The sequence below is a fragment of the Ursus americanus genome, chromosome 12 (assembly GCF_024610735.1).
Source record: "Ursus americanus isolate L20-20 chromosome 12, mUrsAme1.1.p, whole genome shotgun sequence".
NCBI lineage: Eukaryota > Metazoa > Chordata > Mammalia > Carnivora > Ursidae > Ursus > Ursus americanus.
The window spans coordinates 66,851,038-66,871,285 of record NC_142138.1 but is presented as its reverse complement, the minus strand read 5'-3'; the positions used below and the strand labels follow the sequence as shown (position 1 = coordinate 66,871,285).

The 20,248-nt window shown below is 41.1% G+C and overlaps 1 pseudogene; it reads left to right on the top strand.

The window, feature by feature from the left end:
- The first annotated feature begins 873 nt into the window (after positions 1-873).
- Positions 874-17,605, top strand: LOC123795411 (barrier-to-autointegration factor pseudogene; annotated as a pseudogene).
- Positions 17,606-20,248: the final 2,643 nt, after the last annotated feature.

Genomic DNA, 20,248 nt, shown 5'->3' with positions numbered 1-20,248 from the left:
CCCAGGAGTCTCATCTTCACCTGCACTTGATTTACATGGTAAGATTCTGAATTTTGAGCTGACACAGTAAATGTTATGAAACTTGTGGGAGCTTCGGGAGGGAAGAAGTTATTCATATGGTAACATTTGTGGCCAAAAGGTGCAGGACTGTGATGCATTAAGGATAGCTGAAAATTTTTGGCTACTTCTCCTGTTGCAACGTGGGGTCTAATTCTCCTCCCCTTGAATCTGAGATGGTTTTAGTGAATTGCTTGACCAAGAGAATGCGGTGCTGGGTCATAAATTCTGAGGCTGGGTAATAAGTCTTGCAGCTTCCACCTGGGCCTCTTGAGATCCTGAGCCGCCATGAAAGAAGTCTGACTGCCCTGAGGTGGGGCCCCGAGACCACACATGCAACATCATCCAGCAGCCCCCATAAAGGCAGCAGGCATCACTCACATTCTATGCCTCATGTGAGTGACGTTGTTCTGGGACCTCCAGAGCAGCCTTCAGCCGAATACCACCAAGGGACCCAGTCCATGCCACATGGTACAGATAAATTGCTCAGCGGAGACTTGTTCAAATTCCCAACCCACAAAGTCACAAGATATAATAAAACGGTGTTTGTTTTAAGCCACGAAGTTCTGAAGTACCTCATTACGCAAAAAGACAACTGGAGCAATGCCTCATAATGTGCACAAGAATTCTGATACATTATTCATCCATTCATTCAAAAAACACTGAGAACCACTATGTGTCAGGCACTCTTCTATATATGAGGGACACAGCAGTAAAACAAACATACAAATAAACAGAAAAGACCCTGTTTTCATGGAGTTTACAGTCTACTGGTATAGACAGACAATAAACAAAGAATTATCTTCAGTACACTAGATGGCGGTAAGTGTGATGAGGAGAAACCAAGCCGTGTTAAGACAGCATCCCAGCAAGGCAACCTTCTTTTATAAACGAGGAAGTGGGGTCTTAGAGAGACTGACAGGCCAGTAAGAAGCAGGTTCCCAGGTATAATAAAACTGGAGTTTCATGTGGTGAAAAACTGCCCAACTAAGTTCATAAACTCAAATCCCATATCTGTATTATGAATGACACAGAGCAACCTAAATGGGCAGAACTGAGGCCGGATGGATGTGCCTGGTTTCCCAGACCATACAAGTAACCCGGAGAGAAAGGGCGGCATGTCACCGGAGTGGGCCGGGGGCCGGGGAGGGGGGGTGGTGCCTCTAGGACTGTACAGAGTAGGCAAAGCGGCAGCTGTACCTCAGAGCTCAGGAATCGGAACCAGAAGCAGTTTATGAGAGACGGAAACAACCCCTGAGAGAAGCAGAAATCCTTGTGTGGGGTAGGGGGGCTCTTCATTTCCTGAGGGAACAGGTGGGAGTTCAGAGGTAGCTAATGCTCATGGAACTTAATTTATTCCCACAAGCTGACAAAACCGGGGCAGTTTGGTTACTCTAGTTCTTTCGACTCAGCATTATTAGTTCAACAAACACGTACAGAGCATATGCTAGGCATTGCGCTCTGTGTTTAAAATCTACTTTGGAAAGTTATGCAGGCATTCATCAAACAGTAATACAAACCGAATTGTGCAAAGTGTTACGGTGACGGTACAAAGAGGAACTCAAAGGAGGAGGTGATTAATTCAATCTGGCTAGAGAAGGTTTCATAAGAGAGGTAGCATCTGAGTAGAGTCCTGAAGGATGCTAGTAATTCAAAACTGTCATATATTAAGGTTGCAAAATACAGTGCTTTTATTTAAAAATTTAAGTTTTCACTGGTAAGGGAGCCTGGCTGGCTTGGGTCAGTTAAGCATCTGCCTTCAGCTCAGGTCATGATCTCAGGGTGCTGGGATGGAGCCCCCATGTCAGGCTCCCTGCTCAGGGGGAGGTCTGCTTCTCCCTCTGCCTCTGCCCCTTCCCCCCCACCATGTGCACGCGCACACGCGTGCACGTATACTCTCTGTCTTTCTCTCTCTCTCTCAAAGAAATAAATAAAATATTTTAAAAAAAATAAATTTTCACTGATAGGAGAGGAAATGTTCCCAGTCTCCCCTGACTGACTACTTGGGGTCCGCTTTATCTGGAAAAGCCTTGAAGCATTGCCGATGTCACTGACAGGAATCACAACAGAGTAGTTTAGATTCCTGGCTCTAGAATCAGGGAGATTTGAAAATCTCCCCTCCCCCATTAATTTCCAGCCCTGTGATTTTGACAAGCTAAACTCTATGCTTTAGCTTCCTCGTTTGTAAAATAAGTTTAATGATAATAACTACCTAGTAGGATAGTTGTGAGAACAAGCTTACATAATATACGAAAAGTGTTTAATTCATTGCCCAGCACATCTGAAGCAGTCAATAAATCGTAGCTATTTTTTATTAATGTTTGCATGCCAGGCAGGACTCCAAACCCCCATAGAAGTTGTAAATTTTAATTTCAGTTCAGCTCCAAACTGCACTCTAGAGCTAGGCCAGTGACCCAGATTTTCCATTTCTCAGCTCTCTGATTTATCATATGAGACCAAAGCACTGACAAGGAAGCTGGATTAGCTGCTTCCCTCACTCACTTCAGGCTGGAGTTCTGGGTGGGGGGGTGGGGGCAGTGGATATTTCCTCCATCACGTATTCTTCCCTTTGTCTCCCACCCTTTTCCCCCTGTCTTGAGGACTGTGTGTGTATGTGTGTGTGTGTTTATTCAGATCCATCTCCGTCGCTAGCTAGCCTTGTTTGTCAGCTGTAACAAAAACCACAAGGAAAGAAATTATGACCAAGCCTTCAGACAGCTGGTGGTAATTTACTCCTACAATCCCCCTCATTCTTTCAACACCCACTATTTATGTGTATCTGATGCTGGGGGAGGGGGAACCATGTAAGAAATGTGGTATGCAAATTTCTAGGAAGGGGGTTGGAACAGTAAGGAGAGACTTGTGTGAATTACATGGATAACTCTCCTTGTTTTGAACATAGATATTGGGCCTTAAAAATTAAAGCGATTGATGTGAGGGTTAATAAATAAATTTCTGGAACCAGAAACAATAGTAGAATAAATTGACAAATAGCTTCCAAGGCATTCATGACAATTGCACCATCACTAAAACTTGAGTCATTTTCCTGCGAAGGGACAAGCACTCCCAGTCCAAGGCCAGGGAGCACGGATCAGGCAATCCAGGCCTTTTGAAAGACCCATAGAGATGATAACTAAGCGCAGCACGTGATCCTGGTTTAGAGCTTGGGCTAGTCTCAATTAGAAAACACACTGCTTAGGAGAAAGCAGGCATACAGCTTTGGTCTCCGCTTGTGTTTCTTGTATCATGCCACCTACTAGCTTGTCCTCAGATCGACCAAGATGGATTTCTCTGGATTTAAAATTCTGGCAGACACCGAGAATCCCTAGTATTCTGTTCCCTCTACAGATTGGACCTAAGGGTATATAGATATGATACATTAAGTTTAAAAAATTCAGTGTTATGCTTCATATATATATATTTTTTCATTTATACATGTAAGTATATGTATATATATTTATTTATTTAGCATGTAAATCAGTTTTTAAAACTTGCTGTCTTGAAAAAATATATAAAAATTTTATTTTTTTAAAGATTTTATTTATTTATTTGTCAGAGAAAGAGAGAGCACAAGAAGGGGGAGCAGCAGGCAGAGGGAGAAGCAGCCTCCCCGCTGAGCAAGGAGCCAGATGCAGGACTTGATCCCAGGACCCTGAGATCATGAACTGAGCTGAAGGCAGATGCTTAACCAACTGAGCCACCATGACATCCCAAAATTGTAAAAATTTTATACATATGGAAAAGCTGCAAAATACTACAATGAAGTCCTGTAAATCCTTCAGTTGATTCACCAGTCACTAACATTTTGCCACATTTGTTTCCCTCTCTCTCTCTACACACACACAGAATTATTGATGAACCTTATTTGAAAGTAAGATGCAGACTCTTTGCCCCTATATTTCAGTGTGCATCTCCTACGAATAATTAAAATTATTAAATTATTGTGATTATGTAGGAGTATATATCACCTCTCCCAGGTCCACTTTTGTCACTATTAAACAGACTCTGAAGTATTTGCGCTGAATTACTTAACTAATTTCAGGAACTGTCCCTGGTAGGTTTATGGCTCAAATCTGCACAAGTAATGAGGCTCACCAGAGTAATCACTCCCAGGACAAAGGTAAATATACAAGAAAGATAAATTCCCTCTCCTACACTTTGAATTACTGGAAGCCAATTTCTTGTCAGTTTACAACAGCTGTTTTGTCCTGTCTTCCAGCTGGCAAGGATTCATGCACACTGACATGTAGCCCCAGAAAGCCTCACACAATCAAGAAAAAATTTTAATGAGAAAAATTCCACATATGCCTATTCACTTTTGTCTTAATATCTATTTTAGCATATAAGAAGCCAAAATACAGAGCTGTGGCGTTCAGTATCAAACATCTGGCAATCCCAGACAAAAAAATTAGCATACTTCAACAGTCTTTCACCCTTGCAAAATTCCACACTTGCATAGTTCTACCACTATGATTCGTTTTGACTAAAATAATCTTTTATTAGATGAAAGTATCTCCATTTTAGGGTAGGTATGTGATACAACAACAGGTACAGAAATACTAGTTGGCTCTAAATTGGAAGTTGTGATATACAGAAAAGAATTATTGCATCCTCTATTTGTTGGCTTTGGTACGTTCTCACGTTCTCAGGAGATGGAGGGAAAAATCAAAGCCAGAAGATCCAGGTGCTGATGGACTGGTTCAAGCTTTTTTTTTTTTTTTTTTTTAAGATTTATTTTTAGGGGGCGCCTGGGTGGCACAGCGGTTAAGCATTTGCCTTCGGCTCAGGGTGTGATCCCGGCGTTATGGCGAGCCCCACATCAGGCTCCTCCGCTATAAGCCTGCTTCTTCCTCTCCCACTCCCCCTTGTGTTCCCTCTCTCGCTGGCTATCTATTTCTGTCAAATAAATAAATAAAATCTTTTTAAAAAAAAAGATTTATTTTAAAATTTTATTTTAGAGAGAGACAGAGAAAGAGCACGAGCGAGGGTAGGGCAGAGGGAGAGGGAGGGAATCTCAAGCAGACTCCCTGCTGAGTGCACAGCCCAACAGCGGGGCTTCATCCCAGGACCCTGAGATCATGACCTGAGCTGAAATCAAGAGTCAGACTCTTTACTGACTGAGTCACCCAGGCACTCCATCACGTTTTTGATTCAACTGTGAAGGTGTTCAAGGCTGGACCTCAGGTAAGGGGAGAAGAACACCACCTTACCTGTGGTACAAAATTTGAGGGATGCCAAAGATTCAGTAATCAAGATAACTGCTATCTTACTGCATTATTTTTCAAAAATAAAATTATTGCAAAAAATCCATGATGAACAAAATATCAAAATTTTAAATAAAGGCAGGATCTGCTTCTGCATTTGCAAGATCTTGGAAGTGAGTGCCTTACCTACCCTCTGGTGAGGGCCCTGGTTGTTCATCCTGGATGGCGTGACACTGTTATTCTCTAGTTATGTTCTGCTGACCTTGTTGGCAACAGCTCTCTGTGCATCATGAACTGCCACGTATCCGGTGGCACCTTTAAGATACTGCAAAGCAAAAGTGATCATCCAGCCTCCTCCCAACCTCTTTCCCAAATAGTTGCAAGGCTCAAAGGCAAGTTCCTGTGATTTATAGGGCATTGGGGAGATGGTGGAACAGGGTGGGAAGGGGAGATGGTGGGAAACAGTAAAAAGAACAATTTATCTTATGAATTGCTGCTAATGCAATTACACCGGAATGCAAATTTTCTTTTCTTTTCTTTTTTAAGATTTTACTTATGTATTTGACAGAGAGAAAGACAGGCAGCGAGAGAGGGAACACAAGCAGGGGGAGTGGAAGAGGAAGAAGCAGGTTCCCTGCTTCGATCCCAGAAGCCTGGGATCACGCCCTGAGCCGAAGGCAGACGCTTAATGACTGAGCCCCCCAGGCACCCGCAGAATGCAAATTTCCTGCCCTTTTAAGAAAATGCTGGGCCCCAACTCTCAGTTTGAGGCACCTACCCATTCAACTCAAAGATCAAACTCACTTCACCTTTCGCCTTCCCATCACCTGGGCTACAGCTGGCTCTGGAAATCAAAGTAGCCATGCTACATCCTCCATGCAGAATGTACTGAATTCAAGCTGCTTAGGAAATTTCCTTAGACTGGAGCCTCTCCTTCAGCAGGAGCTGCCTACCCACAAGACCATGAACCTGATCTTGTGCCAGTGCAAACCACCTAGAGGTGTAGAACCCATCTTACAGAATTGTGCTCACAGATGTAGGTGGGCCCTTAGCTGGGTCATCCATGCTCCAGGGATTCACAGTCACCAACACGACCCCATATGGTCTTACACCTGACCTGCTTCACTCATTTATGTTACCTACCAGGTTGTCTGCAGGTACCAGGCGTTCACCTCTCCCTTCAGGACTTGCCTGGTTCCTAGTGGTGGGGCACCCGAGGCCTGCCTTCTGCCTCTGTACCTAAATCTATCTCATAGGACCAGTCCGACCCTCTAATCTTGAGTTCTTTGTGCCACCTTTTCTTTTTTTTTAAATCTACCCTCTGGACAGTATGGGGGAATCACAGCTCAGAACCTTAGCCTGAAGAGCTGACCCATTTGCAAGGCCCTCCCTTCACCTCAGGCCAGACCCTGAAGCCCGTTTTCTTTTACTGAAGTATAATGCAGGACCCAGTCCAATTGAAAGCAGGGCCCCAGTTGTCTACCTCAGTTTCTGACATTTTTATTTTCAGGGACTGGGTCCTCTTTCCGGTCTTCCTTGACATCCGATTTCTGCCTGGAGACGAGAACAGACCAAGACCTGAGAAGATGGGGTAAAGGGAAAGGAAGTCCGGGAGCCAGCTGAGACAGAAGGGAGGTGAGATACACAAAAGTCTTCAAAAACGCAGGAGGCTTTTAAAGGTTTCCCTGGAACGAGGAAGAGAGAAAAAAAAGCTGCAGCCACTGAAGAGCTCGAGCTGAAGGCTGAGAAAAACCAGCCTCTGTGTCAAACTAGAAGAGTAAAAACAGAGTATAACATTTAGAGATGCACCAAAGTTGAGCATTGTCAATGAGCCGAAATCTGCCAGTTGGCTTCAGTTTTAGAAAACCCAATGACTGAGTGCGGACTTCATGTGGTTTCCTACATCTCTGAGCGTGTGCTTGTGTGGGTACCACAATATCTGATAAGCATCCCATGTCCGTGACACAAACAGAATGAGCCACTTAGATTTCTTTTAATATCTGAACACTCACCTTCAAATACAGGCAAGTTTTTTAGGTATAATTTGGAGTGAAAAATCTCCTTATATGTTTTACATGTGGAAATTCTGTCAATCCTTCAAAATATAAAAGTTTAAGTATCACTTCAAGAGTGAAATGCAATAAAAAAAATAATTACGGAAGCTATTAATTTAAAAATCCATAGTTATTAATTTTATTAACATAAGCAATGTCATTAACAGTTATTTTAAACGCATATATGCCCCCAGTTTCTGGCTCTGTTTAGCTCTGACTAGTATGAGGGCAGCTTTGCTGATTTATGTTAGAAACATACTCTAATTTGGTGGCAAGTACTGCTACATGGTAGTACACAGGAGAGACAAGGAATGCAGCTAGGATCTTTTCTTGGGCCAACTTCTGTAAACAAAGACTAGTTAGGAACCATCACTATTAACTACATTTACAAAGTGGTCTCCCAGAGCGCCTGGGTGGCTCAGTTGGTTAAGCGTCTGCCTTCAGCTCAGGTCATGATCTCAGGGTCCTGGGATTGACCCCACGTCGGGCTCCCTGCTCGGTGGGGAGCCTACTTCTCCTTCTGCCTCCCCTGGCACAGCTCATGCTCTCGCCCGCACTCTCTCTCTCTCAAATAAATACATAAAATCTTTGAAAATAAAAAATAAAAATAGGGGCGCCTGGGTGGCACAGCGGTTAAGCGTCTGCCTTCGGTTCAGGGCGTGATCCCGGCGTTATGGGATCGAGCCCCACATCAGGCTTCTCCGATATGAGCCTGCTTCTTCCTCTCCCACTCCCCCTGCTTGTGTTCCCTCTCTCGCTGGCTGTCTCTATCTCTGTCAAATAAATAAACAAAATCTTTAAAAAATAAAAATAAAAAATAAAAATAAATTTAAAAAATATAAGGTGGTTTCCCAATAGGTTGTCTAAGACAGAGCTTTCCAACCAGTGTACCTCTTGTGCTGCAAACAAGTTATATTGTCCAGACATTGACCTCCTCAACCCTTAAGTCATCCCGAGAAGATAGCCAGAACCAGTCACTGCCGGCAGTGTCTTCCAGGGATGCTTGCAGGGCTGACTGAGCAAGTAGAGTCTGATGTTTTTTGTTCTATGGATACAGATGGTAATAGCTTGGCATAGTCTTTGGCCTCAGCTCTGGTTCCACTCATCCTTTCTTTTTTTTGTGCTTGATTTATTTTTTTTTTTAAGATTTTATTTATTTATTTGACAGAGATAGAGACAGGCAGCGAAAGAGGGAACACAAGCAGGGGGAGTGGGAGAGGAAGAAGCAGGCTCATAGCGGAGGAGCCTGATGTGGGGCTCAATCCCAGAACGCTGGGATCACGCCCTGAGCCGAAGGCAGACACTTAACCTCTGTGCCACCCAGGCGCCCCTGTGCTTGATTTATAATGGCCCCACTCCAAAAGGAAGGAAAGAAAGGAATAAATCCTAGTCCTCTAATTTCCAGGAGTTTCTGTAATGGACGCAGACTATGGCAGGTAGTCTCTAAGGTAGCCCCCAATGACCCCTGGTAATCACACTCTTGGTATTGGAAAGAGATTTACTATAAGGGATTACAATTATGCACTCATGGAGGCTGGGAAGTCCCACTATCTGCTGTCTGGAAGCTGGAGACCCAGGAAAACTGATGTTATTCTCAGAACCAGGGAGACCATGGTATCAACCCCAGGCTGAGATTAGAAGACGAACATTCCTGCTCCTGTGCGCAGGCAGGGGGAGGAAATTCTCCCTACCTCCATCTTTTTGTTCTATTTAGGCCCTCAAGGGATTGGAAGGTGTCCATCTACAATGGGGAGGGCAATCTGCCTACTCAGTCTGCCAATTTCAACTGCTAATCTCTTCTGAAAATACCTTCACCGACTCACCCGGAAATAATGTTTCACCAAATTATCTGGGCACCCTGTGATCCAGTCAAGTTGACACATACAATTCACCATCACAGCCACTAAGTTTTGGGGTAATTTGCTATGCAGCAATAGACAACAGATGCAGACACTCCTAAACTTACCCTCAGTCCAAGGTGATGTCTGTAGAGGTACAGACTTAGCCCTCTCATTCACAAAGAAGCTATTACTCTCTTTAGAGTAAAGAAAGACAAAGAATTTGGAGCACTTATTTAAGGCTGCACAGTAGGACCGAGATTTATGGTGAAAATTAAGGGAGCAATAAATAGTGCTTTTATAAGACCATTCTGTATAATACATTGCCTAAGCATTCTCTTTCCAGAATGTGCTTTTAATTACTATGAAGAAAAATTTTTTTCTTTTAGAAAATAGATGCAATTCATGAAAACCTTTCTTTTTTTAAATTAAATTAATTTATTTGAGAGAGAGAGTGTGTGCACGGTGGTGGGGGGGGGGTGTCAGTGGGGTGGGTAGGAGGACCAGAGGGAGAGGCAGAATTCCCACTGAGCAGGGAGCCCTACGCAGGGGCTGGATCCCAAGACCCCGAGCTCATGACCTGAGCTGAAGGCAGATGCTTAACTGACTGAGCCTCCCAGGCGCCCCCATGAAAACCTTTCTTGTTGAGATTATAATAAAGCTGTACATTTGAGTTGCAGTATTTAGTTGGAGCTTTTAAAGTCGAGATTTACATAGCAAGGAGGTAAAAAGATGTCATAGATTTGAATATTATGGAAACAAGAAGGATGCTAAAATATGGTACTGTTTCTGTTTGCACACTAAGGTCACTTGCTCATGTTGACATTTCTTTTATTGGTTCCACTTTCTGTGAGCTAACGTTCGGTTGAACGTGAGCGTGCGATGAGCACACACACAGTAGATAAAATCCCCCCACTCTGTGAATTTGTGTGCCTGTTGTTCTGGGCAGTGAGCCCAGCCTGCTTTAAGTCTTTGTTATTTGAACAGTGTCCCAGATTCTCCTTTGAAATGTACAATTCCCTCATTTTTATTAACCTGAATATGGAACTATCTGATGCTTTTTTGATAGATTTTCAGTCATGGCCAGGTATGCTCCTTTTTGTTTTAAAAGGGTCATTCCTTCCTCTGTGCTTTCAGGACTTATACCAAATGAATTAGAAAGCAAGTCCTCGCAAGGTCAAATTTTAATAATGGAGCTAATTATTTTAAAACAGATGACATGTTACACTTGTTATGCTAACGAGACCATTTTTGTCAAAGCTCTAGCAAAGGCTTTTTGTTATTGTTTTGGGTTTTTTTTAAGGAAAAGAAAATCTAGTGTCATTGAAAAGAAACATTTTAAAAGCAAGGTGAACAAAAATAATTACTGCAATGCACATGAAACATACATTTAGCACCTGCCAATGAAGCAGCACTTCTACCATTTCCTAACTGTGTCATGGTGCCACATTATTTAACCTTTCTAAAAAAACAGGGATAATAATAATATCTTTCTCACAGAATTGTATTGAGGATTAAACCAGATAATGTTTATAAATTGCTTAAGATATGGCTTGGCATGTAGCAAGTGGTCAATAAAAATTATTAATGATGTAACTTCTACATGCAGTAATCATAATAATGATACTGCTGCTGCCATGAATGTCAGTGATCAGACTCTAAATTACAGAATTCTGTTTGGAACTCCTGTGGGATCCAGTACAAATCCCCTTTATTTATGAGGCTCTCCATCTGGTCATCATATGCAACCCTCTGTGAAGGTATTTTTTATATTATCCAGAGTCCTCTCTGTTGGAGAAAACTCCATCCCTGTCCCGGATCGCCTAACCACCGCCAGCCCCATAAAGAGTGGGGAAAAAACTTCAACTAAGATTAAGCAAAGAACTTCAACCAGAGGTTTCAAATACAGCTGAATACAGAGGCTCCAACAGCGAATCATCTTTCTCCATCTCAATCGTTTCCTGTTCTGATTTTATTTTCAGCATCTGCAAGGTAGGGAATTATCTGCCAGGAGACCCTACATTCTCTCTGAAGTTCCCGTGCATTGGAAGAGAGGCTGCCTCTTTTGGGATGCCCCTGAAGAATCCTGTTTGAGTCAAGTGCGTATCCCTGAACTAATTCCTGACACCGTGGGGGAAAATTAATCTTCTTTTTTCATTAACATGAAAAAAAGACTTTTGTTTAAATAGACTTAATTTTCTTAGAGCAATTTTAGATTTAAATTATTCTTTTTAAAAAGGCCCATGATACCTCCTTTTTAAAATTTTTTTTAAGTTTTTTTTTTTTTAAGATTTTATCCAGAGAGAGAGAAAGAGCACAGCAGGGGGAATGGCAGGCGGAAGAAGAGGGAAAAGCAGGCTTCCCTCCGAGCAGGGAGCCTGATGTGGGACTGGATCCCAGGAGCCTGGGATCATAACCTGAGCTGAAGGCAGACACTTAACCAACTCAGCCCCCTCAGGCGCCCTGGGATACCTCCTTTTTAAACTGCATTCCCCGCATCCAATACACCACTGAATTCTGTTGGCTCTACCTCCAAAATATATTTTGACTCCGTTCACTTCTTACCAGCCTGACTGCTACCACCACGGTATGAGTCGCCACTATCGCATATCTGGTCTACTTACTGCAACAAGTCTTCAAAGCAGCCTCCTTTGCTTCCAGTCTTGGCCTCCTAAAGTCTCTTCTACAAAAGCAGAGTGATATTTTTAAACATTTTCCAGATCATATTATGCTTATGCTTCAAACCCTTCATCAGTTTCCCAATGTCCTTAGAATAAAATCAACTTCTTACCATGGCCTACAAGATCTCAGTCCTCCTCTCCCCCTCATCCCCTGCCACTGTCCCTTTGTTCAGCATGCTCCTACTGCCTGGTCTTCCTTCTGTTCCTCAAACACCACAGGCTTATTCGGACCTTAGGGGTTTACAATTGCAGTTCTCTTACCACCTGCTCGTCCCTCTCTAATCAGTGATTCTGTTTTATTTTCCTTATAAACCTTGTGAACAAGAGAGATCACTTTATTGTATAGTATTTACTTGTTTGCTGTGTATCTCCTCACCATTCCTACTACTTCATTAAACATAAGCTTGTGAGGGTAGAGCCTTTATCCAATAATCTTGTTCTTTATCCTATTCCAGCACCCAGAATTATTCCTGGCATTCCACACATACTTTTCAAAAAGATGAATGAGCCAACTTTGGCTAAATTACATTTTTTTAAAGATTTTTATTTATTTATTTGACAGAGAGATAGAGAGCCAGAAAGCACAAGCAGGGGGAGCAGCAAAGGCAGAGAGAGAAGCAGGCTTCCAGCTGAGCAGGGAGCCTGATGTGGGGCTCGATCCCAGGACCCTGGGATCATGACCTGAGCCAAAGGCAGACACTGAACTGACTGAGCCACCCAGGTGCCCCTGTTGTGTTTTTTTTTTTTTCCTTTAAAAAGGATTACTGGAAGGGAAGACCCACAGAATCAAAGGAAGTGTTGAAGACTCAAAAGAATAGGCTCAGAAAGGGCAGAAGAAACAATAAGGGAACACCTGGTTCCAAGCATTTTTCCACTTTATATGGCTCCTCTGAAGATGCGATATTATGAAGAGAGTCAGATTGTCCGAGTATGCGTCTCGTCAGCATCATATAGCTAAGAGACCTTAATTGACATTCCCTTTAATAAACAAAGGGAAAAAAGGTAATTCTCTAAAAGAAATGTAGGGCTATTATCCATAAAGGGAAGAAATGAATGCCCCACAGCCAAAAAAAAAAAAAAAAGGTATTGACAAATCTCTGCAATAATCCCTGACCTTGTCATCTACAAGACATCTACTTTATCCTAATATTAACTGAAGCATACACAAGAAATGTCAATAGATTTTCATATTAACCTCCATCAAATAAAAGAGTAAGATACATCTATCAAAAATCATGCAGCACATTCAGAAGATGTTTTCTCTCTCCTATGTCTCAGAGAAATTTAAAGGTCGGAGATGGTTCTACAAGACATCTCCTTTTGGAAAGTCCCAAACTGGAATAACTCATTTCCCTGATACCCGCTTCTCCTACCATATTATCTGTCTCAGTTAATGATATTATTACTCCCTCCATGATTGATCTAGAAATTTAAGAGTAACTCTTGTTTCCTCCCTCTTGATCAGCAAATCCTATCGATGCTACTTTAAAAATTCTCAAATTTATCCCTTCTTCCCTTCTCCCTCTTCCCCACCACCACTGTCCAAGTTCAGGCCCTCATTGCTTCTGACTCTGAGTAGCTTCTCAATGATCCCCTGTCTCTTCACTCAACCCACCTAACCGCATCTCCCATACAGTTGTCACACTTACGGTTCTAAAGCAGAGATCTAAATATGATAGTTCTCTGCCTTAAAAGTTTCTGTACCACCACACTGTCTCCCTGCCACACACATGTCTTGGTTGGAGGGACAGAACACAAAGGTCTCTCAGAATTGTTTATAAATGCAATAGTTCTTTTTTCTTTTCTTTTTTTTTTTTTTTTAGAAAGAGAGAGAGAGCGCGCACATGCACACTAGCTGGGGGGAGGGGTAGAGAAGGGAGAGGAAGAGAGAATCTTAAGCAGGCTTCAAGCCCAGTGTGGAGCCCAATGTGGGGCTGGAGCTCACAACCCTGAGATTGTGACCTGAGCCGAAATCAAGAGTCTGGGGCTTAACCAGCTGAACTTTGACTCTTCTGGATGTATTTTAATTTCAAAATGGAAATCTAATAGGTTAACAAAATAAAAATCTATATGCTCTATAACAATTAAAATGTTAATGTTTTTATAGAAGTAATTCCTTTCAGATGTTTTGATTAACAACTGAGTGACATAAAGAAGTTTCAGCATTCTTGATTAATATTTCACACAACTTAAGATAAAGCCATTGATTTAGCATTTCAAAGAAAAAAATTTAAAAAGGAGAATGGTAACTCCCTGAGAATCTATGTACCTAGTAAAGCTCATTTATACAAGAGGCAAAAGACATTAATCAAAGAGAAATAAAAATGTATATTAATGAATTTCAATATACCTCTCTCAATAATTGATAAAAAAGTTAGGCACATTATATGGAAAACTTGAACAACATAATGAATCAACTTGATCTATCTGATCTTTATAAAACACACCCCTCACCACCAGCAGGATACATATTTTTTTCCAGTGCACAAGGAACATTTACCAAGACAGATCATAATCTGGGTGATAAAACAATTCTCAACAAATTTAAAAGAATTCAAATCATTCAAGATGTGCTCTCTGACTAAATAGAATTAAATTAGAAATCAACAGCAGAAAGAAGTCTGAAAAATCCTCACATGTCTTAAAACTAAACACACTCTTCTATATAACCCACAGAGCAAAGAAGAAACTAAAAGTGAAATGGGAAAAGTGAACTGAATGAAGATGAGTTCATGAGATATCAAAATTTGTGGGATAGAGTTAATGCAGTACTTGGAACGAAATTTATGGCACTAAAACACTTGGATTAGAAAAGACATTTCTTAAAGCAATGATCTAAGCATCCACTTCAAGAAACTGGAAAAGGAAGAGCAAATGAAGTTCAAGGTAAGCAGAAGAAAGGAAACAATAAGGATCAGCGGTAAAGCAAATAAACTGAAAACAGAAAAACAATAGAGAAAATCAATGAAGCCAAAGTCAGTTTTCTGAAAAGGTAAATAAAACTGATAAACTTCTAGTCAAGTTTATCGAAACAAAAAGAGAAGACACAAATAAACACTATTGGGAATGAGAAAGATGTCATCACTACAGATTCTACAAATATCAAAGAACTGATAAGAAAATTGTATTTCTGGGACGCCTGGGTGGCTCAGTGGGTTAAGTCTCTGCCTTCCACTCAGGTCATGATCTCAGGGTCCTGGGAACAAGCCCTGGTGACATCAGGCTCCCTGTTCAGTGGGGAGCCTGCTTCTCCTTCTCCCTCTGCCTCCCCCTCTGCTTGTGCTTTGTCTCTCGATTTCTCTCTCAAATAAATAAAAAAATCTTAAAAAAAAAAAAAAACCCAGAAAATTGTATTTCAGTTTTCAAAACTGAAAAGTTTACGGCAATAAAGTTGACAACTTAGATAAAATGAACAAATTTTAGGGTGGCTTGGTTGGTTAAGCATCCAACTCTTGGTTTCAGCTCAGGTCATGACCTCAGGGTCCTGGGATTGAGCCCTGATTTGGACTCCATGCTCAGTAGGGAGTCTGCTTCCCCCTCCCCTGCTCCACCCCTCAACCCCCCCCCCCCCCCCCCGCTCATGTACTCTCTCTCTCAAATAAATAAATAAATAAATCTTTTTTAAAAAATGAACAAATTTCTTGGACTACATAAATTAACAAAACTTTCCCCAGAAGAAACAGATAAACCAGTCCTATATTTATTAAGGAAATTGAATTTGGGGACACCTGGGTGGCTCAGTCGGTTAAGCATCTGCCTTTGGCTCAGGTCATGACCCCAGGGTCCTGGGATCATGTCCTGCATCAGTCTCCTTGCTCAGCGGGGAGCCTGATCTCCCTCTGCCTCCCACTCCCCCTACTTGTGCTCTCTCTCTGACAAATAAATAAGTAAATAAATAAATAAATAAAAAGGAAATTGAATTTGTGGTTAAAAACCTTCACACAAAGAAAAACTAGGCTTAAAAGTGTTTACTAGTGAATATAATCAAACATTTAAGGAAGAAGTAATGCAATTTTCACCCAAACTCTCTCCCAACATTGAAGAGATCGGAATACTTCCCAACTCATTTTTGGAGACCAACATTATCATTATACAAAATCCAGCCAAAGATACAATAAATTAAGAATACAAACCAATATCCCTCATGAACACAGATGCAGAAATTCTTAACAAAATTTTAGCAGATCTAATCCAATAATATATAGAAAGTACAGTATATCATAACTAAGTGGGATTTATCCCAGGTGCCCAATGTTGATTTTAACATTCTTAAATCAATCAGTGTAACTCATCAAATTAACAGAATATAGAAAAAGAAAAATGATACAGTAAGCTCAATGGATGTACAATTAGACATCGATTCCTAATGAAAACTCTCATAAAACTAGGAATAGAAGGGACTTCCTCAACCTGATAAAAGGTGCCTATGAAAAACCTACAGGTAATATCAAACATAATGGTAAAAGACTGAATGCCTTCCTCCTAAGATCAGGAACAAGGCAAAGACGTTTGCTCTCACTCTTTCAATTTAACTTTGTACTGGAGGTTCTAGCTAGTGCAATCAGGCAAGAAGAAAGAAAGAAAGAAAGAAACAAGCAAATAAATGACAGACAGACATAGAGATTGGAAAGAGGAGTAAGATCTCATCTCTCTTTTTGGGGGGGATGACATCATCATGTAGAAAATTCTATGGAATCTATAAAAAAATCTATTAGAACTAAAGAGTGAATTTAGCAAAACTAAAGGATACAAAATCAATATACAAAGATCAATATAAAGTAGCAATAAACAATCAGAAATAGAAATTTTAAAGATGTTATCATTTATAATAGAATTAAAGATATAAAGAATTAAGGCATAAGTGTCTCTAAGACACATAAACAGTATACGCTAAAAGCATAAAACACTGGTGGGAGAAATTAAAGACATTATTATTATTATTGTTATTATTTTGGATTGGATAATTCTTCATTGTGGGGACTGTTCTGTGCATTGTAGAATGTTTGTCAGCATTACTTACCTCCATCTGCTAGATGCCCGTATCACCCTTGCCCTGAGTTATGATAAACAAAAATGTGTCCAGATAGTGTCATATGTCCCCTGTGAGGCACAGCTGAGAACCACTAACCTAAGGAAATGGAGATATGCACTATGTTTATGGATCAGGAGACTTTGCTAAAGATAAAGATATTGCTAAAATATCAATTCTCTCCAAATTAATCCATAGGCTCAATGTGATCCCATCCAAATTACCAGCAGGATTTTTGTCTATATTGACGAGTGGATTCTAAAATGTATGTGAGAATACAAAGGACCTAGAGTAGCCAAAATGATTTTAAACAAGAAGGAGAAAATTGGAGGACTTATACTACACGATCTTAGAACTTAAAAAGAACTGCTGTGATCAAGCCAGTATGGAGTAGGATGAGGCATTGGCGGGGGTGGTCGGGTGGCAGGAGGAGTCACATAGGAGCTGGAGCTGCCAGTTAAGCTGATCAAGATAACAACCTCCCCAAAACACTGAGACTTTGTGGGAGAGCCCACGGGGAAAAGCCAGTGGAGATCCTGGCCAGGATTGATGAAGTTCTGGGCAAGAAGCTAGAGGAGAAGGGCTTTGACACAAGGCCTGTGTGGTCCTTGGCCAGTTTCTGATGCTAAAGAAAGATGAAGATGTCTTCCGGGAGTAGCTGAAGGACACAAGTGGTGCCAACGCCAAGCAGTCCTGGGACTGTTTCGGAGGCCTTTGAGAATGCTGCAAGGCCTTCTTGTGAGGCTCTCTGGATGGTTCCTCAATCCCTAGCCCCAGAATTGAGTCTCCAGAGTTTGCAGCGCATGGGGACTCCTCCCTTGTCCTCTACAAAGGAAGAGACTGCTGTTGTCATATTCACCTGTGATTGGGAGTTCTCTCCCCTTACCATTTCAATTTTCTTTTTTGGAATTCTCGCTCTTGCATGCATTTCCTTTCTCCTTCCCCTACCAGTTTCAAGTCAACAATTATCAGCTTTTCCAAGTGGATTCCTGGTCCTTCCCTCACCCCCACTTCTATCTCTGGTTGGGCTTATGCTCTTTGCCTCCTTTTTTGGTAGAACAGGCAGCGTCCTTGTAAAGTTTTTTTAAATCAATAAAGTCAGTGTCTTTCAAAAAAAAAAGACAGTATGGTATTTGGTCTTAAAATAGACAAAGAGGGGGCTCCTGGGTGGCACAGCGGTTAAGTGTCTGCCTTCGGCTCAGGGAGTGATCCTGGCGTTGTGGGATCGAGCCCCACATCAGGCTCCTCCGCTATGAGCCTGCTTCTTCCTCTCCCATTCCCCTGCTTGTGTTCCCTTTCTCGCTGGCTGTCTCTATTTCTGTCAAATAAATAAATAAAAAATCTTTTAAAAAAAATAGACAAAGAGATCAATGGAACAGAATAGAAAATTCTGACAAACACCCACATATATTCGATCAATAGATTTCAATAAAAGTGCCAAAGCCATCAAATGGAGAAAGAACAGAATTCTCAACAAACAGTGCTTGAACAAGTGGATATCGATATGAGCAAAAAATGAACCTTGATTAATACCTTGTACCACATACAAAAGTTAACTCAAAATGAATCATAGACCAAACATGAAGTGTAAAACTATAACATTTCTAGAACACATAGGAGAATATTTTTATGATCTTGGGTTAAATGGTAGTTTCTTAGCTATAACATTATAACCAAAATCCATAAAAGAAAAATCGGGTAGTTTGGACTTACTTGGTAAAATTAAAATTTTTCTGGTCTTCAAAAGACACTTATTAAAATGGAAAGACAAGATATAGATTGGGAGAATATGTTTGCAAAGAACCTTTATAATAAAGATTTGTATTTGCAATACATAAGGAACTCCCAAATTTAACTATAAAAAAGCAAACAACTCAATAAAAAATGGGCAAAAGGTTTCAACAGACACTTCACCAAAAATATACAGATGGTAATTAAACACATAAAAGATGTTCAACATCAGTAGTCACTAGGGCAATGCAAATCAAAATTATAAGATACCATTTCAAACACACTAGAATGGCTCTAATAAAAAAGACAATAACAAGTGTTGATAAGAATGTGGAGAAATGGGGGTGCCTGGGTGGCTCAGTTCATCAAGTATCTGCCTTTGGCTCATGTCATGATCCCAGCCTCACGTCAGGCTCCCTGCTCAGCTGGGAGGCTGCTTCTCCTTCTCCCTCTGCCTCAGCCCCCTGCTTGTGCTCTCTCTCTCAAATGAAAAAATAAATAATCTTGAAAAAAAAAAAAAAGAAAAGAAATTTACCTAAGAGAAATGAAGGCCTATGTCCACACAAAGACTTCTACATGAATGTTCATAGCAGTGTTATTTGTCATAGCCCAAAACTGGAAACGAGACAGCTGGTGAAGTAATAAACTGTGGCATATCCACCCAAGGATATACTACTCAGCAACAAAAGAAAACGAACTACTGATACCCATGACATCATGGATAAATCTCAAAATAATTATACTGAGTGAAAGAAGCCAGACAAAAACAAAGAATACCTACTATATGATTCCATTTATATACATTTCTAGAAAATGCAAACTAACATATAGTGACAGAAAGCAGATCAGTGGTTGATTGCCTGTGCGTTAGTGGGGGCAAGAAAAGCCAGGAGGGAGGATTATAAAAGGGAAGAAGGAAAATTTTCAGGATGATGAGCATGTGATAATTTCACAGATAAAAACATAAGTCAAAGCTTTTCAAATTGTACACTATAAATTTGCCCGGTTTTTTTTTTTAAGATTTTATTTATTTATTCGACAGAGATAGAGACAGCCAGCGAGTGAGGGAACACAAGCAGGGGGAGTGGGAGAGGAAGAAGCAGGCTCCCAGTGGAGGAGCCTGATGTGGGGCTCGATCCCATAACGCCGGGATCACGCCCCGAGCCGAAGGCAGATGCCCAACCGCTGTGCCACCCAGGCGCCCTGGCCCGGCTTGTTTTATGTCAATTATATCTCAGTTAAGCAGTAACAAAATAATAATGACAGAAAGAGAGATGGGTAAGGAGGCATACTGGTTAAAGATTGATGTTCAAAATTTAACCTTTTCTGACATCATTCCCCTGTCCCCCACAGTTGTCTGCTGGTTCCAGGCTATCCACCTAGAACCTTCAGTCTGCTAGGGTTCAGAAATGCACCTTGAGGCAGATTGCCATCAGCTGGCAACTCACTTAATTCCTCTTTCTAAACAACTGCATACTTGAAAGAGGATCACTTTTGAATTAAATCCTCATTGAAAAATTCTATCACAGCATGGGTCTCATTTCAAGAAAGCATTTTCCCAGGGCTGTACATTTGTTTTTATCCCTCTGCTAAAATTTGCCTCCCATCCAACCCTGGCTTCTTTATTTTGTTAGGCCAGACAGAATTCACCTCT